The 16,373-nt window shown below is 41.9% G+C and overlaps 2 protein-coding genes across 3 annotated transcripts in view; one reads left to right on the plus strand and one right to left on the minus strand.

Moving 5' to 3' along the window:
* Positions 1-16,373, plus strand: part of LOC134212578 (uncharacterized) — an 896,490-nt gene that overhangs the window by 522,573 nt on the left and 357,544 nt on the right. The window lies entirely within an intron of this gene.
* LOC134212573 (uncharacterized) overlaps positions 1-16,373 on the minus strand; it is a 120,017-nt gene that overhangs the window by 79,591 nt on the left and 24,053 nt on the right. The gene's annotated exons all lie outside the window — the stretch shown is intronic.

Here is a 16,373-nt window from a genome sequence, read left to right on the forward strand (position 1 = left end):
ATTCTTTACCACCCCAGTAAAATTTCAGAGTTTCGTTACGACCGCCGGCTGTGGTTGGTTCTTGCGCTCTACTTTTGTGTGGTGATTCGCACAAAAAGTAGGCTACAATAGAACCAGAGCAATGACCACGGTCGGAGCAAAAAAGTAGTGTTTATGAAAAAGTGATACAGATGCTGGACATGTTCATGTAAGCAAGAGGTGATTATTAAAATTGATAATCAATTTTACACAAGGTTATCCTACTATTTAGGCAGCACCCCTTAAGGCCCGATGCCCACGTAGCGTCTTTTCAACGCTGCGTGCACACGGCGTTAAAAGGACGCATGTGTGCATCGGGAAGAAGCGGTAACGCAGCGTCGCCACATCGATGCACACCTGCGTTTTTTCAACGCCACGTGCACGCAGCGTTGAAAAAAAGCTACGTGGGCATCGGCCCTAAGATAACATTTCAAAAGCATTTAATCGCCATTTCATAGGCAATTAACTATGAGATGTATTAATCACCCTAAGTCGAATAACATTCGGAGAAACGCATCATCTCCACTGCGGAATAATAAATTTGGGGTTTTTAAATGAAAATTTTAAATTGTCATACCCAACCATTTTCATATAGTGAGTTACGTCAATTTTGATCGAAACATAAATTGATTGGTGTGCGATCGAACATGATTTACGGAAAAACTACACATTACACGCGGCAAAACGTTTACCAAAACGAACCTCGCTACCTTCCGACCGCATATATCCAACATCCCATTATGTAGTTGTAATTTGACTAAGCACGCACGCGCGGTTTGAAATTTGTATGAGAATTACTATGTAAACAGTATTTTTTTTTTTGGAAAACCGTTTTGCAACGTTGCTCATTAATATCTAAAAATATATGAGAACGTTGACAACATAGAAAATTTAGCAAGTTAATGAATCGTCTTTGCGAAACAATTTGCTGCTTGCAAGAAAAATTATTAAGGAAATACTAAATCGTAGAAAATTTAATTGAGCACGTAAAAGAATAACATATCAATAATGAGCATTTTTCTTCTTCTTTTTGGCATTACATCCCCACACTGGGACAGAGCCGCCTCGCTGTTTAGTGTTCATTAAGGAGTTCCTCAGTTATTAACTGCGAGGTTTCTAAGCCAGGTTACCATTTTTGCAATCGTATATCATGAGGCTAGGTATATCATGAGGCTAATACTTTTATGCCCAGGGAAGTCGAGACAATTTCCAATCCGAAAATTGCCTAAACCGGCACCGGGAATCGAACCCAGCCACCCTCAGCATGGCCTTGCTTTGTAGCCGCGCGTCTAACCGCACGGCTAAGGAGGGCCCTTCAGCATGAGCATTTTTATTTTCTTCATAACTTTGCTTACGAAAATCCGATCGGTTCGCAACAACAACCGTCTTACAGATTTAGAAATATTCTACGAAGTCTTCGGGTTGATTATATTTAGGGGGAGATCCTCAAGTTCCGGACACATAAGCCATTTAACAACAAAAAACTCTAACTATCCGGATTATGTTTCTTTTTATACCTTACCAGCAGAACGTACCCTGCGTTGCTCGGGTTTTACGTTTAACGTCATTTTCTACGTTGATTGCGACGCCGTACTCTAGATAATTTTTCGAGCGATCGCATTAGGTTTCATCCAAACTCACCCTAATATTGTATTATGACAATTTTCCCAACTTTTCCTTTAAAATTTACTAACCTTTTACATATAGAAACACAGCTGATCCCAATACGAATCGATAAGTGAGGAAATCTCGCAAATCGGTCATCCTATTCGTGAGTTATATTGTCTCAAAGGAAAAATAAATTGAAGAAAGATACACAAAATAGGACCATTGACATCAATTCATACAAACTATATTTGGTCATTTGAACACGTTTTGCGACGATGAGTTTTGGTGAAAAATTTCACGGTTCACACTTAAAATAAATCGCCGACTTCGGTAAAATTTTACCGAAATCTCAACCGCTGAACTGTTCGGTAAATTATTTTACTGATTTTCGGTGATTTTGACAGTTGAGCAATAGAAAAAAATACAAAAAATCTGTAAATTAATTTACCGAACAGTTCAGCCGTTGAGATTTCGGAAAAATTTACCGAATACTGTAAAATGAGCTAAGTGTGTTCAGAAAAATGTCTCCTAGTACTGGACACTATTGTATCATGTTCAAATGTGACTAAGTTCCTGTAACATGAGTAAAGACATCATTCATAATAGTAATATTTTTCACGTGCTTTAAGTTGTAAATACTAAAAATTGTTAGTGGAGCTTATTTGACTCTTCAGCTAAATTGTTTACATCCTAATCCAAATTCCCACCTTTTTCAATGTCCACTTCAATTTTTGTTTCTGTTAATTTCTGTGGCTTTTTCTGCAAGAAGAAACAATTGAATTGAAGTAAGTGTAACAAAACAGTTGTGAAGAATTTTTATTCAACTTCAAATTTTGTACAAAGTTTATAACATGAAGATCTGATATTCCTTGCCGTTAGAAGCCTTTTCAGCAGCTTCCTTTTGTACTTAATAAGATGAAGGAGGGACCTCTGCAAGTAGTATCGTTTTAAGAAGTGTCCGATATTGGGAGGTGTCCGGCGCTGGGGGATCTCCCCCTAAATAGTTAATGATCCGCCTCACGAAACGATCTTTCACAGACGGGATTTCTATAGTAATTTCCATACAAACTTCAAACGACTCGTACTCAGTTAAATTATAACCAATTCAGTTGAAAATTTAGGAGGTTCATCAAAACAGCAAATGTTATCGTTCAAGCATAGATGAGCGCAAAAGTCAAAATTTCAATCCCTCTAGGCTCTAACCAAAATAATTATCTTAAGATCTGTTTTACGTAGTTTACGTCGGGCGGTCGTATCTTGTATATAACCCTTCTGATTTTTTTCATTCATTTATTTGGTTTACATCTAAACAGATAACACTGAATCAACAATTTGACGCCACAATACACGGTTCGAGGCCGTATCTCTCCATCCTCGAATGCGCCCCACGCTCGCCAAGTCGTTTTGCACCTGGTCTGCCCATCTCGCTCGCTGCGCTCCACGCCGTCTCGTACCTGCCGGATCGGAAGCGAACACTATCTTTGCAGGATTGCTGTGCGGCATTCTTGCAACATGCCCTGCCCATCGTACCCTTCTTTCTGGATACTGGGTTCGTCGTAGAGCTGGGCGAGCTCGTGGTTCATTCTTCGCCGCCACACACCATCTTCTTGCACACCGCCAAAGATGGTCCTAGAGTCCGTAGAGGAAAACCGGTCTTATTAGCGACATGACACATTTGGTGCGATGGCGAATCTTTTTTGACCGCAGTTTCTTCTGGAGCCCGTAGTAGGCCCGACTTTCACAGATGATGCGCCTTCGTATTTCACGACTAACATTGTTATCAGCCGTTAGCAAGGATCCAAGGTAGAAGAATTCCTCGACCACCTCGAAGGTATCCCCGTCTATCGTAACACTGCTTCCCAGGCGGGCCCTTTCGCGTTCGGTTCCGCCCACAAGCATGTACTTTGTCTTTGACGCATTCACCACCAGTCAGGGATGTCAATCTCCCCGGAGAATTCACCGCATTGCACATGTGCGCCTGTACCGCGGTGAATTCTCCGAATATCACCGCGGTGTTTCATGCTACACTCACCGAGTCGCACCGGTGCCACCGCGGTGTACAGCAGATTAGCAGCAAATTACAGTTTGATTCCACAGTATGCGTATTGCGAAAAAATATTTGCCAAATATAAAAGCGAATATGAAATTGTATCGAATATGCTTGATGAGTAGAACTCGAAAATCGATGTCTTACGCCATTTTGAAATCCAAGATGGCGGACCGAAATTCAAGATGGCGACCAAATGGACCAATTATTTGTCGAGAAACCATGCAATATGGGTGTCTATCGATCGGATTTGATAAGTAGAACTCGAAAATCGATGTCCGATGCTATCTTTAAAATCCAAGATGGCGGACCGAAATTCAAGATGGCGGCCATATGGACCAACTATTTGGCGTGAAACCATGCAATATGGGTGTCTATCGATCTGGTTTGATGAGTAGAACTCGAAAATCAATGTCCGATGCCATTTTGAAATCCAAGATGGCGAACCTAAATTCAAGATGGCGGCCATGTGGACCAATTATTTGATGTGAAATCATGCAATATGGGTGTACATATATCGATCGGATTTGATGAGTAGAACTCGAAGTTCTACCTGCGGGCAGCAGGGACTATGTCCAAGGGCTTGACGATCCCTCCCCAGGCCATCTGCGAGTTGTGGGGCTTGCCTAGGATGTGGTGGGGTTTGACAGTGGGCCCTGTTAAACCTCTATAAAAATCTGCATGTATCCGCAAGTAGGCCTCACCAAAGCGACCGTGTGCCGCTCAAAGCGCACAAGCCCAAGTCCTGGTGTTAGGTGGGACGCTAAACAGCCCTGACACGACGGCCCTCCGACGAGACAAGAGGTTTGCGCAGGCCCAATAAGCCGCCTGAAAAACCAATAATTACGAACAATATAAGAGATAATGCGACTCGATATAATCGGCAAAGACCTAGGCGACGAATAAAGGATCACGATTGGAAGCTTGGAACATGGAACTGCAAGTCGCTAGGTTTCGCAGGTTGCGACAGGATGATCTACAATGAGTTACATCCCCGCAACTTCGACGTCGTGGCGCTGCAGGGGATTTGCTGCCTTCTACCAAAGCTGTGGCACCACCAACGAGCTGGAAACCGGCTTCATAGTGCTGGGTAAGATGCGCCAACGCGTGATTGGGTGGCAGCCAATCAACGCAAGGATATGCAAGCTGAGGATTAAAGGCCGTTTCTTCAACTATAGCATCATCAACGTGCACTGCCCACACGAAGGGAGACCCGACGACGAGAAAGAAGCGTTCTACGCACTGCTGGAGCAGACATACGATGGATGCCCACTGTGGGACGTCACAATCGTCATCGGTGACATGAACGCACAGGTAGGAAGGGAGGAAATGTATAGACCGGTCATCGGACCGGATAGTCTGCACACCATATCGAATGACAACGGCCAACGATGCATAAACTTCGCAGCCTCCCGCGGAATGGTAGTCCGAAGCACCTTCTTTCCCCGCAAAAATATCCACAAGGCTTACCGCAGTGCGAATATTGAATCCGACCACTACCTCGTTGCAGTATGCCTACGCTCAAAACTCTCGACGGTGTACAACACGCGTCGAAGTCGGACGCCGCGGCTTAACATTGGGCGGCTACAAGACGGTAGACTAGCCCAAGAATACGCGCAGCAGCTGGAAGTGGCACTCCCAACGGAAGAGCAGCTAGGCGCAGCGTCTCTTGAAGATGGCTGGAGAGATATTCGATCCGCTATTGGTAGCACCGCAACCGCTGCACTTGGCACGGTGCCCCCGGATCAGAGAAACGACTGGTATGACGGCGAATGTGAGCAGTTAGTGGAAGAGAAGAATGTAGCATGGGCGAGATTGCTGCAACACCACACAAGGGCGAACGAGGCACGATATAAACGGGCGCGGAACAGACAAAACTCGATTCTCCGGAGGAAAAAGCGTCAGCAGGAAGATCGAGACCGTGAAGAGACGGAGCAACTGTACCGCGCTAATAAAACACGAAAGTTCTATGAGCAGTTGAACCGTTCACGTAAGGGCCACGTGCCACAGCCTGATATGTGTAAGGACATAAACGTGAACCTTCTTACGAACGAGCGTGAGGTAATCCAAAGGTGGCGGCAGCACTACGAAGAACACCTGAATGGCGATGTGGCAGACGAAGATGGCGGTATGGTGATGGACCTTGGAGCACGCGTGCAGGACATAATTCTACCGGCTTCGGATCTCCAGGAAATCCAGAAGGAGATTGGCCGGCTGAAAAACAACAAAGCCCCTGGGGTTGACCAACTACCAGGAGAGCTATTTAAACACGGTGGTGAAGCACTGGCTAGAGCGCTGCACTGGGTCATTACCAAGATTTGGAAGCAGGAAGGTTTGCCGCAGGAGTGGATGGAAGGTGTCGTGTGTCCCATCTACAAAAAGGGCCATAAGCTGGATTGTAGCAACTAACGCGCAATCACATTGCTGAATGCCGCCTACAAAGTACTCTCCCAAATTTTATGCCGTCGACTAGCACCAATTGCAAGGGAGTTCGTGGGGCAGTACCAGGCGTGTTTTATGGGCGAACGCTCCACCACAGACCAGATGTTCGCCATTCGCCAAGTACTGGAGAAATGTCGCGAAAACAACACATCATCTATTCATCGACTTCAAAGACATATGATACAATCGATCGAGACCAGCTATGGCAGCTAATGCACGAACACGGATTTCCGGATAAACTGACACGGTTGATTAAAGCGACGGTGGATCGGGTGATGTGCGTAGTTCGAGTTTCAGGGGCATTCTGGAGTCCCTTCGAAACGCGCAGAGGGTTACGGCAAGGTGATGGTCTTTCGTGTCTGCTATTCAACATCGCTTTGGAAGGGGTAATACGAAGAGCAGGGATTAACACGAGTGGTACAATTTTCAATAAGTCCGTCCAGCTATTTGGTTACGCCGAGGACATAGAAATTATGGCACGTAACTTTGAGAAGATGGAGGAAGCCTACATCAGACTGAAGAGGGAAGCCAAGTGGATCGGACTAGTCATTAACCCGACGAAGACAAAGTACATGATAGGAAGAGGTACAAGAGAAGACAATGTGAGCCACCCACCGCAAGTTTGCATCGGTGGTGGGTGACGAAATCTAGGTGGTAGAAGAATTTCTGTACTTGGGCTCACTGGTGACTGCCGAAAATGATACCAGCAGAGAAATTCGGAGACGCATAGCTTCTGGAAATCGTACGTACTTTGGACTCCGCAAGACGCTTCGATCGAATAGAGTTCGCCGCCGTACCAAACTGGCAATCTACAAAACGCTCATTAGACCGGTAGTCCTCTACGGACACGAGACCTGGACGATGCTCGTGGAGGACCAACGCGCACTTGGAGTTTTCGAAAGGAAAGTGCTGCGTACCATCTATGGTGGGGTGCAGATGGCGGACGGTACGTGGAGGAGGCGAATGAACCACGAGTTGCTTCAGCTGTTTGGAGAACCATCCATCGTTCACACTGCGAAAATCGGACGACTGCGATGGGCCGGGCACGTAGCCAGAATGTCGGATAGTAACCCGGTGAAAATGGTTGTCGACAACGATCCGACGGGCACAAGAAGGCGTGGTGCGCAGCGGGCAAGGTGGATCGATCAGGTGGAAGATGACTTGCGGACCCTCCGTAGACTGCGTGGTTGGCGACGTGTAGCCATGGACCGAGCCGGATGGAGAAGACTCTTATACACCGCACAGGCTACTTCGGCCGATGTCCGACGCCATTTTGAAACCCAAGATGGCAGACCGAAATTCAAGATGGCGGCCATGTGGACCAATTGTTTGACCTGAAACCATGCAATGAGTCTATCGATCGGGTTTTATCGAACAATCGGAACAATTTTCAGCTGACTCGATTCGATCAATAAATACAAAAGTACACAAAACAGCCCCTAATAAATCAGCCGAATGCTAAGTAAAAGTTAATTTAATCATCATACAATATTCTGTGAAATTGTCCTGTCACATACCAACAGCTGTTTTTGCAATCGAGCAATCGGAACCAATTTCCAGACCGAATGAGTGTGTTAAGTGTATTTTCCTATATATTTTGACTGAAATCTCCATAAAAACTTTAAATCGAATGGCCAGCTTATGCAACAAGCGACTGAGCTGAAATTTTGAGAGATTAATTTTCTCACCAAAAGACACAATCCTGTGGGGGTGCCCCGTAGAATTCGACAACTTTTTTTCCTAGGCCAGTCTACTGCAGAATCATCATCGCGTGGCCTTCATCAGCAGACCGGTCCTTTTCAGGATCAATATTTTAACCTTCGGGGACTCGCGACGTTGAAAAAAGCACAACGTCTTCGAAAAAACACGCGTAGCGTCTGTAACCATTTTACAATGTGAAGCGAAATTTTATTGCTAGATTGTGCTCAATATTTGGAAAAGCGCATCCTTGTGTATAATTTTCTGTCACATGTACTTTCCGACAGTCGCCACAGAGTTCAAGAACGACGCCATCCAATTTTCGACAGTCACAATGAGATTCTGATTTGTAATGTGGTGAAACTTCTCTTAATACTTAAACTTGCTTTTCTATATAATAGAGGATTAGGGAAAATCTGTTTTAAAAAGTGAAATACTCTCGTAAGATTCGGACATTCGGTAGATTGCTGTTAGTAGTTGTAAATGATCAACAAGGTCTCAAGAAGCATAAATCGGTTCTTCTCATAATCCTTATTTGAAACGGAAGAGTTGATTTGAACTGCGTTTTCTTTAAAGTGACATACAATTAAATGACAATGATTGCGACGTTATTGATCCCAACAGCATAAGTGATGGCTGCAAACAATTTATTCGCCGCGGTAGCGTCAACGGATAAAAATTAAAATTTCTCGCTAGATTCGGATAAGGGAAGATCCATTAATTACGTAACGCAAAAATTGGACTTTTTCAACCCCCCCTCCCTCCATGTCACACTTTTTGTATGAAGCTTCCGAAAATTTTGTATGGATCGTCACACTTCACTCAACCCCCCTCCCCTCTCTAAGCGTTACGTAATTTGTGGACGTTCCCTAATTGTTTGGTTGCTTATAATAATTGTAAGGACACATAATTGGAAATAAAACTTTTTCTGTTGAATTTACGTTATTGGATATGACAAAGCTGCTTTCCCGAGCGCGAGTCACTCATTCATGGATGAAAGTTTCTCGCAATGTTGTAAATTCTTAACAAGGTTTCAAGTAGCGAAAATCGTTTTTTTCTCTAAACCTCAATTTGAAACGGAAAAGAGTTGGATTTAGACAAACTTCTTCAAAGTGAAATAAAATTAAATGGCTTGCCTCGTTAGCGATCGCAACGGCATCAATTATGGCCGTCGGCGAAGGCTTCTTCTTATTCAATGTCTCTTCATTCCAATTGGAGCTTGGCGTGTTGATAATTGGAAAAACTTAGTATTCTATAGAACTTCCATTGCATGAGACTGTATCTTGTGTGACAAGTACATTGGATATACTATACCCAGGGTGTCGAGAAAGTTTTCAACCCGAAAACATCCTAGACTGGACCGAGATTCGAGCTCGTCATCTCCGGAATGGCAATCTTACGCCTATGCTCGCAATGCTACTGGAGACCCCATTTAGCGGTAGGAAGTGAAATTTACTCTTCAAATTCGGAGAATCGTGACGCGCGCGCGGAAGACACGACGTTACAGCAATCTGATGTCCGTATTGGGGAAGCATGAACAGAATTGGCTGGTTCTGATTTTTTTACCAGACGCGAAAGAACTAAAATTTTAAATAGTTTGACGTTAATAATCAATCGTTTTAATACAATTAGCGAATTGGGGGGATGTTTCCGAATCAATTGCTAAGAAAATCTCGAAAATCCATCAAAAGATTAAATCGCTATTAACGTTTGAAATCTCTCCTAAATTCGTGACGATCCCCAATTTGGAAATTTTCATTTTGCACCCGATGCTTCCCCTTAGACGTAGTTTACGCCAAAAACATCGACAGTACAAAGTCGTGATATGCTGACAGGGGATGGAGAGGAGGGGGGTTTGCTCCTCTCCAGGGGTGCAAATGGGGTCGAGCGTCTTTTCCCCATGGTAGGGGCGGCTGTTCATCGTCCGTCTCTATGCAAAATTGTGCACCATGGTTCATTAGAAATTTAGTCGGAATGGAACAACGAAAATTTAGGGGGTTGTTTCAGGCCCTGCAAGCCAGCTTTAAAAAACCAACAACAAATAATCAGCGAGAGAATACGGACCATAACAATTGGCAAAGACCACTGCGACGAAAAGAGGTTAGCGATTGGAAACTCGGTTTGTGGAACTGCAAATCTCTCAACTTCATCGGGAGCACACGCATACTCGCCGATGTGCTGAATGACCGTGGATTCGGCATCGTAGCGCTGCAGGAGGTTTTTTGGAAGGGATCAATGGTGCGAACGTTTAGAGGTAATCATGCCATCTACCAGAGCTGCTGCAACATACACGAGCTGGGAACAGCTTTCATAGTAATGATAGGCGATATGCAAAGGCGCGTGATCGGGAGATGGCCGATCAATGAGAGAATGTGCAGGTTGAGGATCAAAAGCCGGATCTTCAACTTTGGCATACTCAAGGTCCATAGCTCACACTCCGAAGCTGGATCGTGAGTACGACAGCTGCCCAGTCACGACATCAAAATCATCATAGGCTCAGCAAGTTAGCCAAGAAGAGAAGTTTAGACCAGAGGTTCCCAAACTTTTGGATATGCGACCCACCTAGCAGAATCCCATATATAAATTTAATCAGATTGGATTTGAATGGGATTTCGATTTGATTAGGATTTGATTTGAATTAGGTTTGGATTGGATTTGAATTAGATTTGGATTGCATTTTAAATAGATTTGGATTTGATTTAGATTGGATTCGAATTGGATTAGGATTGATTTTAGATTGATTTCGGGGTTTAGATTTGGACTGTATAGGACTTCTTTCTATTCGCCGAAATATCGTATAACAAAAAATATCGTATAACAAAAAGTGGTGGAATTCAATGGGATTGTTTAAACTCGTCTTATGACAGGGGAAAAAAAAGGCCGTTGACATCGTCAGGTTTGTTGTTCTTTAATCATCCAATAACTACTTAGATCCTAATTCAAAATATGGAAAAGATTTGTGGGACAAAATAGTAACAAAATTATAAATTAAGATTTGTCTTACGCGACCCACCACTGAACAGCCCACGGGGTTGCGACCCACAGTTTGGCAAGCTCTGGTTTAGACCGTTTATTGGAAAGTCTTGTGCACTTCGGTGGACGAACGAAAATGGCCTGCGACTGATTGATTTCGCCGCCTTTAAGAATATGGCCAATCGCAATATTTGTTCGCATGAGCTTGAGCTTGATTGACTGCTCGTAGTTGCTACTCCATTATGACCAGATCAGCTGTTCTTGCACAGGGAACCAACAGATGTTTGCTTGGGACTAGCACACATCTTCAATGTACAAGTACTGGTGATCTCATTTGTTAGGTCACACTGGCGCCTGCCACTTCAGAATGCAAGTCAATGTAGGGAAGGGGGAAGAAATGATGATGCAATCACTCGCCCACTGCAAGCCGAATATACCTCTGCACTTGCCACGAGTTCATGCAGAATTTGTTGGAAATTCTGGGTTAGGTTGGAGAGGCAGAGGTCCGTCTTGGTTAACGAGCTGCCAATGTGATAGATATGAGAAGGTAATCGATGGAATTTCTAATTGTATGTAGGAAACGAGCTCTATAGTTCATTTCCAATTCTAGCAGATTACTGTTAGAATACTCAAGTTGAAGGTTTAGGAATAGTAATGGAAACGGTATGGAAGTCCATTTCCAGTTCTAGCGATTGCTAGAACATGAGAAATAAAGAGAAAGATACAAAGTAGGAGAATGGAACGGACCTGCGATTGAGCCCACGACCTCCTGCGTATGAGGCAGAAGCAGTAGCCATATAACTACCAAGCCCGCTCCCAATCGCAATATTTGTTCGCATCACCAAAAACTCGAATGCTTGTTAATCTAATACACAGGATTTTGTTTTTACACGATTTTTTTTCGCTCGTATTTTTTATCGTGTGACTACAATTTACTTCCAAAATCTTCGCAACATGTTTCAAAAAATCCAGAATGTATCCAAAAAAAATCACATGATAATTAATATGCGTTAAACATTTAGGATGAGTAGAATATTGAGAAAATGTAAATCGTGTAAAACAGAATCCAGTGTACTTCCTTCTGCACATGTTAAAGTCCTTTTTAAGTGTAATATGAATCTTCATATAACAAAATGCGCTTACAGTAACAAATTAAAAATCAAGTAACAACTTGTGTTAGTGTTCCTTTAACTTCACATAAATTGAAGAGCACAAAAAGTCCTCCCGTGTAAATACCACATCTATAATGTCGTCAATGGCAATAAGTAGTATTGAGCAAACATTCCTTCACAACAAAATCTGGTTCCGCGTAGCAGTTTCAGTTACCGTCATGTTACCGAAGCATTTCTCCGTTTTCTCGTTAATGATTTAATGAGATTCATGCTCATTATGGTGTGTGCCGGTGCATAACCATATGAAGCTGGGAAGTACAGTTGTATTCATCTTTTTTGCATCCACCAGAATCTACACATTTTCCATATGTAGGCTGACGTGTATGCGAAGTCAGACTCCGGATTGTCTGCCAGTGCTACTGCATACCGTGCACACATCATTACGGGATGGGATTAAAATTTCAAAGAGCAAGCCGGTCAGAGTATTTTTGTTGGCACCGGCCAAAAATGCTCCTGAAGATATTAACGTTTAAAATTTTCTAAATAAGTTGCAGAACTAACAATCTTTAAAAAAAAAATTGTCGAATAACAAATCGAAACAACTTTGATTTAAAACGAATTTGTTTTTCGTAGAAAAATTAAATAAAATTCATTTTGATATTCTCAAAATTTTACTTTATTTTACCAACGTAGTGTAATATTTATTCTAAAAGTTGCATTTCTCACCACCATCCCCAACCAGCAAAGACCTGAACGTTATTTGTTACAGCTATTATTCAGTTGCACAAGAAGTTTGTTAGTGGGACCCACCCGACCGCAGAAGCTACATGCACGTAACAGACAGGCCCCTTTCCGGTGCCGGTTCTACGTATTACGACATCACCTTCAGGGTCACGAGCTGCAGTCAGCAGCGCCAGCGCAGCGCACGTACATGCCAAGGAAGATACGGAAAGGATTCGAAAAGCTGCATGTTTCTTCTTTTCTTTCTGTTAACGAGCTGGTGTGGAATTCAAATCACAGTTGGAGTCTGCTCCCCGGGTTTCTTTTGCAATGTCAAGGGAATTCACCGCGCGCCGGTTGGGCTCAAGCATATTCCATCGATGTAAATGTCATGCAAAAGCGTTATGCACATGTAGGCAATAGTGCAGCGGAAGAATGCAATGCCCTCGATATGTGATAAAATACGTACAAGATCTGTCTTGCTCATAAGTGAAGGGATATTTATTACATGGCAAGACATGAATATGAATAACGAATGAATTTGTTGTGGTTCAATTTGCATTTTACAGTCAATCAAAAATATCATTTTCTTACCATTACTGGACCCACCCAGTAAGTAGTGGATGTGTGTATAGTGATGTAGAACTGTGAGGATTTTATACAACAATAGGGCACTGCAGTAGAAGCATAAGTACTAGAACGCTAGTGGCACTGTAACCATTTGATGAATTTTTATTTAAATGTGCTTCCACAAGCTGAACTTTATTCTTTAGTATGCATCACGCTGTAGTGCATGTTTAGCTCCATCATCAACATCGGTTTGACATTTATACATTTATACTCTTGAATCAACTGGCGGCACTACACAGACTGCTTTAGAAATAAGAAAACAACAAGGTAACTAGATGGCAAAATTGACATTTGCTGGCATTGCTGTTTTCTAACTTTCATGAAGATCGAAAGAAAAAAAGATTCGTGCAGGGCTGTATTATGTTTTGAGCCTTTTATTTTTTCGTATACGTACCAATTTATAACAGACTAGGTAACCCGGCAGACCTTGTTTTGCATAGAAGGCGTAAATGTGCGGCGTAAGCTGCCCATGCGAAATTTCAATACAAATCTAAATTTTAATACGAAAATTATTTTAAGCTTTTAATGGAATGTATTTACTTGTCATAAGACGAGTTTGTACAATTCCATCTAATTCCACCACTTTATTGTACCTTTGACAGATACGTATTTCGACCTCAACAGTAAGGTCGAAATACGTATCTGTCAAAGGTACAATGAAGTGGTGGAATTAGAAGAATTAGAATTCGGAAGTTCCCCCAAAAGTTCCCAAATGTATTCCTACAGCAGTTCTTCCAGAAATACCTCCGAATGTTACTCCATGAATGCCTTTTGGAAGTTTCTCCAGGAATTCCTGTGGAAAATTCTTCTAGAATATTGCCGAAATATTATCCAAGAATGCCTCTTGAAGAATACTCTGGAATTTCTCTGTTATTTCCTCCTGGATTTCTTTCGGAAATTTCTGCAGCAATACCTCAAGAAGTTCCAAGAATTCATCCTGAACTTCCTACAAGAATTCCTCCGGAAGCTTCCCCAGATATGTCTTCAGGAATTTCACTGGAAATTCATTTAGTAATTTTTCAGGAATATCATTCAGGAATTCTCAACAAAAATACTTCAAGGATTTCTCCAAAAAAATACCTCCGGAATTCATCTTGAAGTTTCTACAGGAATTTTCTCTTAAGTCCATCCAAAAATTCCTCCTAAAGTTCCTTCTGAAGTTCCGTCTCCGGAAGTTCTTTAGAAAATCGTTTGGAATTCTTCCTAAGAAAAAATTTTTCGGAGTCTCCAGAAATTTCTTCAGAAATTCATCCAAAAGCTGATTAGAAATATTGTATAGATCGTCACACATCACTCAACCCTTCCCCCCTCTAAGCGTTACGTAATTTGTGGATGCTCCCAAAGTTCCTTATGAAAATCCTTTAGAAGTTGCTTCAAGTATTTCACGGTAAATTGTGAATCCATACAGGGAGTTCTTCTAAAAAGAAGATCGGAAGAATTCCACTTTTAAATTCAGTTTAAAAATTCGGTGGAATTGCAATGAAAGAATCAGTAAATTGAAAATCTAGGGGAACTCGTTACTCAATAAAACATTTCCACATCAATAAAGCAAAACCATGCTGAGGGTGGCTGGGTTCAAGCATGGTTGGGTTCCCGGTGCCGGTCTAGGCAATTTTCGGATTGGAAATTGTCTCGACTTCCCTCGGCATAAAAGTATCATTGTGTTAGCCTCATGGTATACGAATACAAAAATGGTAACTTGGCTTAGAAATGTGGGAGTGCTGAATGAACACTAAGCTGCAAGGCGGAGTTTTCCCAGTGGGGTATGTAATGCCAATAATAAGAAGGTTATTTAATTTACAAACCTATTGGATTTTGAAATTCCTGATAGTCATAATTTTAATATTGAAGACATTTGAAGACATTTTCACTCGACTCGGAAGACATTTGAAAATATCACCTGGCATCGTCGGGCAACGGAGCTGCACGCTCGATAAGGCAGCTGGAGTAGCAACCCTATAACCAGAGACCGGCGGAGTGAAAAACTGTCGAAATGGCAACCCGACTAGAAGGTCATATCAAAATTATATCACAATATGTTATTATGTTATACAAATTTTTTATAACAAAATTTGTTAGAAATATGGTGCAGGATGTTGTTAAAATATCTAAATTTCTATCAAAAATTACACTACTCGAAACAAAAAACTATCAAATTTTGTTACAATTTTATCATAAAAATAACATATTTTGTTAGAAACTTATAACAGAATCAGATACAAAATACATTGTTTACTGTGCAGTTACAGGTTGTGATAGGTCTCCAGATTGTGATCAACATTTAGAAATATTAGTTTTTTTCTGAACAAGAATATTTTTCAAGAACATGAAACTAAGAACATTACAAATTAGACAACTTTTTCAAATTATATCAGCGTTTGTGATATGGCTATGTTTGTGATATAGACTTTGCTACATCTATTTTAATTGCCTACTGTTGGGCAATTCGGTAATAAGCATTTTTTAAATCTTATTATGTTAAAATCCTGTTACAACATTTGACAGATAATGGCTACTAAGAACAAAATTGTATCAAAATAAGTTTTAAAGATCACAATATGTTAAAATTGTGTTAAGTTTTAGTTATGCTCTTCTAGTCGGGAATGTTTAAAAATGCATGATATCGTAAAAATAAGATTGGCAGCACTTGAACTTTTTGCTTGCTTTTTATGGATGCAAAATGTTATCAAGTCGAATTGGAACCGCTTTTGACGGTTCGGTTGGAAACAAGATGGCGTCTCCGCCGATCTCTTATTGTAGTATTTCTATTCTAGAGTAGCGCCGAAGCAAATGATTGGTTTTCTAATCAGTTTCCACTTGTAATGTTGAAGGTACCAGATTGAATGTGTTGTTGTTCCTATCGGTTTAGACTTAACATGATTTGTTTTCTCATCGGTTTTCTTCTTGTGTTGCCGAAGGTGCTCTGGAAGAGTATCGGATTGTTACAGAGTGAGCTTTTGATGGTAAAGGTTGTGTAGAAGAGGGACGAATTGTTTGCGCTATAGGAACGATAATGTAGTAGACCAGCAGAACGCAACGATTCGAAATTTGAATTTCGAAGGTGTTGTGTGAGAGCGCTTGAGCTTGAAGAGCCAGTATACAGAGTTTGTTTGGAGAGCTATAGC

Source organism: Armigeres subalbatus, chromosome 2 (genome assembly GCF_024139115.2).
Source record: "Armigeres subalbatus isolate Guangzhou_Male chromosome 2, GZ_Asu_2, whole genome shotgun sequence".
In the NCBI taxonomy this organism is placed as follows: Eukaryota; Metazoa; Arthropoda; class Insecta; order Diptera; family Culicidae; genus Armigeres; species Armigeres subalbatus.